The following is a 5,086-nucleotide window of genomic DNA, read 5'->3' as shown; positions in this document are numbered from 1 at the left end:
CAGAGATTTGCCTGTCTCCTCAACACTGGGATGCATGCATGTACATATACCTTATAATTTTATCAGACAGAGTATCTCACTAAATCTGGAGTTCACCACTTTGGCTACTCTGGCTGGCCATCAAACTGCAGGGATCCTTGCTTCTACCTCCTCAGCACTAGGCCTGTCTGGTCTTTCATGTGGGTTTTGCGGAATCAGTCTTAATTCTCATGTATGAGTGGCAAGCTTTTACTGACTGAACCATCTTGCTAGCCTAGTATGCCAGTATCTTAGTAAAGTGGACAGTTGTTGCCTAATTTAGAATAATGTTCTTAGTCCTGGGCATCATACAGAGGTTTGTGCGTATCTCTAGTCAAGAATAAGCTTAGGTGAAATGTTCTTCACAGTGTCTACCTTTGCCTCTAGTACACTAATATGTGTACAAGAGAAGGCATAAAGGCTCATTGGACACACGCCCTGGTAAATGGAGTGAATTATGGAAATAGGACCTCTTCAGAAAACCCATGGCAGGTGATCTTCGTATATTTGGAAGAAGGTGGCTCCAAGGAAATTCTGGTAAACATTTAAGTCAAATTCCCCTGTTTTTAATCTGTGAATATAAGAAATATGGCCTTTCATCCCAATATAGAATTAAATTTATGAATTGAAAGCCTAGGAATTTGGATAGGCTAATAGAGCACCAGCAGCAGTTTTAAGAAAATTTAACAGTCTGCAATTTATATTTATTTGTATGTAGCTTTTATTGGCTTGCTTATGTGTAAAATATTCATACTAGGTTATTAAATTTCAATTAGGCTACTTAAATAGTATAGTTTGATATTAATATTTATTAAATTTAATATGGTCAAGTTTTCTTTCAACTCTTTCTTAAAAGAAACACTCTACAGTGTTGTGTCTTAGTGAGTGAATTGGTGTGATTTATGTAAATCTATATGCCAGTTATCTGTTAATTTAAATAATGTTGGCACCTTGAAAACTGGTTGAAGATCAGATTGATTAATTATTAACTTGTAAGTTGTGGACATAGCTCAGTCAGTAAAATTATTGCTGTGTAAGCAAAAATCCTGAAGTAGTTTCCCAGAACACACGTAAAAAGGCTGTCATGGGGCTGAGGTGGAAGCTCAGTTGGCAAAGAACATGCCACATAAGCCCATGAACCTGAGCTTGATCTCGAGAACTCATTTAAAAAAGCTAGGTGTAGTGGGGTGGTCTTGTAACTCTAGTGCTGGAAGGTGGAGACAGTTGGACCACTAGGACTCACAGGCCAGCCATCAAGTCATACTTGGCAAGCTCCAGGCTAGTGAGAGAACCTATCTCAAAAAAAAAAAAAAAAAAAAAAAAAGAAAAGCAAAGCAAAGCAACCAAATGGACGATGCCTGAGGAATGGCAGGCAGGGTTGAACTCTGGCCTCTATGTATACACATGTTTAGAATTTTCATCACAAAGAAAGGAATATAACTAAAGAATAGACTGGCAATCTATTTGTTGCAATTTCTTAAATTACTCCTTATTCACTAAAATATTCATCCCTGTAGGCAGATTTTTCTATCCTGCCTGCCAGCTCCCAAACAACCACACCGAGACTTACCAGTTAAGAAAGTTCAGCAAATAGCTTAGACTTATTTTCAACTAGCTCTAATAACTGAACCCATTCCTATTCATCTATGTCCTGTCTTGAGGCGCGTTTACCTCATCTGCATGTTTCCCATCCTGCATGCTCTGTCTCATAGCACCTCCTCATGACTGTCCTTCTTAGCATTCTCTCTGCCCTGAAAATCCTGCCTAGCTATTGGACATTCAGTTTTTTATTAAATTAATCCAAGTGACAAATCTTCATAGTGTACAAAAAGATTATTCCACAACACATCCCACTATTCTTTTCAATGTGTTAATCAGTTTAAAACATAACAAAACATTAATTTTTAGTTAGAATTCTCATAATTTTTGTTTCGATACTTAACTGATATTCAAAAAATACCTAGAAAATGCAGTAAATACTTGATACTAATTGCTACAACTGAAGATTGTGAAATAGGGCTTTATAAACTAGTATAAAAAAAGAGGAATAATACACTGAAACTTGACCTAAAATCCAGGCTATTCAATATTAACACTGAGAAAAGATTGCAAATGACTTTATCATTTTCTCTGTTATGAAAAGGCATTACTTCTTTATTAGGGATACCTATGAATTATTTTTGTATTCCTAAGATGAATTACAAGTTGAAATGAGTCTTTTAATTAAAAATCTCATGGTTCTAATATGTCATTATCCCATTAGATTCCAAATGTTTGAGAATACTGTACAGATGGTGATGACATACTGCAGCTTGTTAGATTGCTCCAAGTGTGTAAATGATAAAAGGAACAAGAACAGATCCTGAGAAACACCCACACTTAAGAAGGCAGTCAGAGGAACTGGAAGAAGGAGAGGCCAGAGACAGAAGGACATACAGGAGAAAAATCTTCTCAGAGAACTAGGGGAGGCAAGATTTTGAACACAGAGAGGGATCAATATCAATTTTTTCACAAGTTACACAAGAGAAAAAAGTTAAGGACTTTCCCAAAAGAACATCACTGATCTCCACTGAGAATTGTTCCAGGAGAGTTGTGTGCCTGAAACCCTTTTGCTTTAAGAAGGTGTAGAAGAGAATAAATAAGACATTCTGAATGCAGAATGTTCTATATACACTGGACTAAGAAAGATAGAATGTTACATACCACTGTGTGTGTGTGTGTGTGTGTGTGTGTGTGTGTGTGTGTGTGTGTGTGTGTGTTTACATGTACGTAGAGGTCAGAGGTGTTGACTGTCACCTTTCACCTTGTTTGAGATTGGGCCTCTTTTTTATTGTTTATTGCTGTGTACACCAGGTTGTCTGGCCCTCAGGTTACCAGGGATTCTCCTGTCTGTATTTCTCATCTCACCATGGAAGTTCTGGGATGACAGACACAGGCTACTGTGCTCATATTTACAAGAGGCATGACAAGGACTTTTCGTTTGTTGTGGACCATTGGTGGTGATGTCACAACTGACTTCTAGCCCTCCTCAGTGCACTGGAAATTATGTGGTTTCCAATGCCAGTACTTCACAACCTGATGGTTCAGGGCAACATTGAAGGTCAGCAAGCAACTTCTGCCTAGGCAGGCAGCCAGAGCAATTTTAGCTGGGACTTAAACACACCATTTCATGGCCATTTTGCTGATCATGAGCATCTGAGAGACAACCCTGAGTGAAGCCGTTGCTGTCATTACCATGCTGTCCATTCCACTCCGTGTGGCTGTAGTGTGCTCAAGCAACCAGAACTGGAGCGTGGAGGTGCACAGGGTCCTGAACAAATGAGGGTTCAAAGTGAAGTCCTTTGGAACCGATGGCTTTGTGAAGCATGCTGGGCCCACGCCTGACAAGCTGAATATTTATGATTTTGAAACCTTGTATGACAAAATATACCATGACCTGCTGAAGAAAGATAGAGCCTTTTACACTCAGAATGGAATTGTACACATGCAGGATAGGAACCGAGGAATTATGTCTGGCCCTGAACAGGTCCAGAACAGCAAAGACCTCTTCGATGTGACCTTTACATGTGAGGAGCATGTCTATGACTAGGTGATAGAATGCCTGAATGCCAGAGAAGAGGGGCTGTGTGATCAGTGTGAGTATCCCTGACAACTACAAAAACACCACCCTTCGGCCTTCCTCATCTGCGAGCTCTGCCACAGTATCCACCAAATGGGAGATGTGGATGATGAGATTGCAGAACTGTTGCAAATGTTTAAGGCAAAGACTGGCAAGACCTTCCTACACACAGTCTGTTTCTACTGAGGAGGACTGTTGGCTGCCCTCTGATGCCTCCTAAAGTGATCCTTCATTAGTGCTGCTTCCTGATACTGTTTCTGCATTTAAGAACAGTTATGTTGCCATATAAACAGTGCTAATGAAATAAGTTGTACAACTACCAGGTTTAAAAAGCAGTAGGATGTTTGAAGAGTTGGATATTAATAAGGTTTTCTCTTTTAAGAAATATTTTATTGTTAATTTTCAAACAGTGTATGTTTTCCTATACATATAATTCCCTTCTGCTCTGACTGGACTTACAAATACCTAAACAAACAAATAGACTATATGTTATGAGGGGGAAAAACTAGGGATTTTCAAATATACATTCTTACTTGTCCTAAAACAACAAAAAGTCCTGCTTAAATTGACCCTTACAAGGTGAAAATAAGCAGTATAAGAGCAGTGTTTAAGGATGCAATGCCTGATACATTTCTAAAGTTGACTTAAAATTTTTATTACATTTATTTAGTGTTGAGGGACAAGTATGGGTGGAGAGCAGAGGGCAGCTTGTGGGAGTCAGTTCTGGGGCTCAGACTCAGCTTGTCAGGCTGTGTGGAAGGCATCTTTACTAGCTTATACATTCTGCCAGCCCCCAAAGTTGGCTTCTTTTTTAAAGATGTATTTATTTTTAATTTGCGTGTAAGAGTGTTTACCTGCGTTTATGGAGGAATGCTTGGTGCCCAAGGAGGTCAGAAAAGGTGTCGGATCCCTGGAACTTGAGGTAGTAATGGTCGGAAACTGCCGTGTGGGTGCTAGGAAATGAACTCTGGTCCTCTGCAAGAGCAGTAAGTGCTCTTAACAACTGAGCCATCTCTCCAGCCCTGTGAGGTTGACTTTTAGGAAGTCATTTTTTTAAGTTTATTAACCTTCAAGAAGAAAGGAGTAGCATCTAGAAACCTCATTTGGGCTTAGAGTGTCAAGGACTATGTCTATAAGGCATGTCACCACATTGGTGGAACAGTGTTATCATGTTAGCACAGAAATTCAAGAAGCTCAAGAATGATGATGGGTTGCACATTGACAACACACAAACACCTAGAGGAATCAAAAACACAACTGGGAAGACTAAGCTATATCACTGTTATCATTTAGATTTTTGTTTTGTTTTGTTTTTTTGAGACAGGGTTTTATCGTTTTATGTAGTCCCAGCTGTTTTGAAACTTATTTTATAGACTAGGCTAGCCTCTAACTCAGAGATCCACCTGCCTCTGCCTCTTGAGTGCTGGGATTAAAGGTGAGCGCCACCAG

At 39.3% G+C, this 5,086-nt stretch overlaps 1 pseudogene; it reads left to right on the top strand.

Annotated features, from left to right (window-relative positions):
* The first annotated feature begins 3,253 nt into the window (after window positions 1-3,253).
* Window positions 3,254-3,823, top strand: LOC121441026 (annotated as a pseudogene).
* Window positions 3,824-5,086: the final 1,263 nt, after the last annotated feature.

The sequence above is a fragment of the Microtus oregoni genome, unplaced genomic scaffold, assembly GCF_018167655.1.
Source record: "Microtus oregoni isolate MIOR12 unplaced genomic scaffold, Mior012 000073F_000, whole genome shotgun sequence".
Lineage (NCBI taxonomy): Eukaryota > Metazoa > Chordata > Mammalia > Rodentia > Cricetidae > Microtus > Microtus oregoni.
This window is presented reverse-complemented; position numbering and strand designations above follow the sequence as displayed.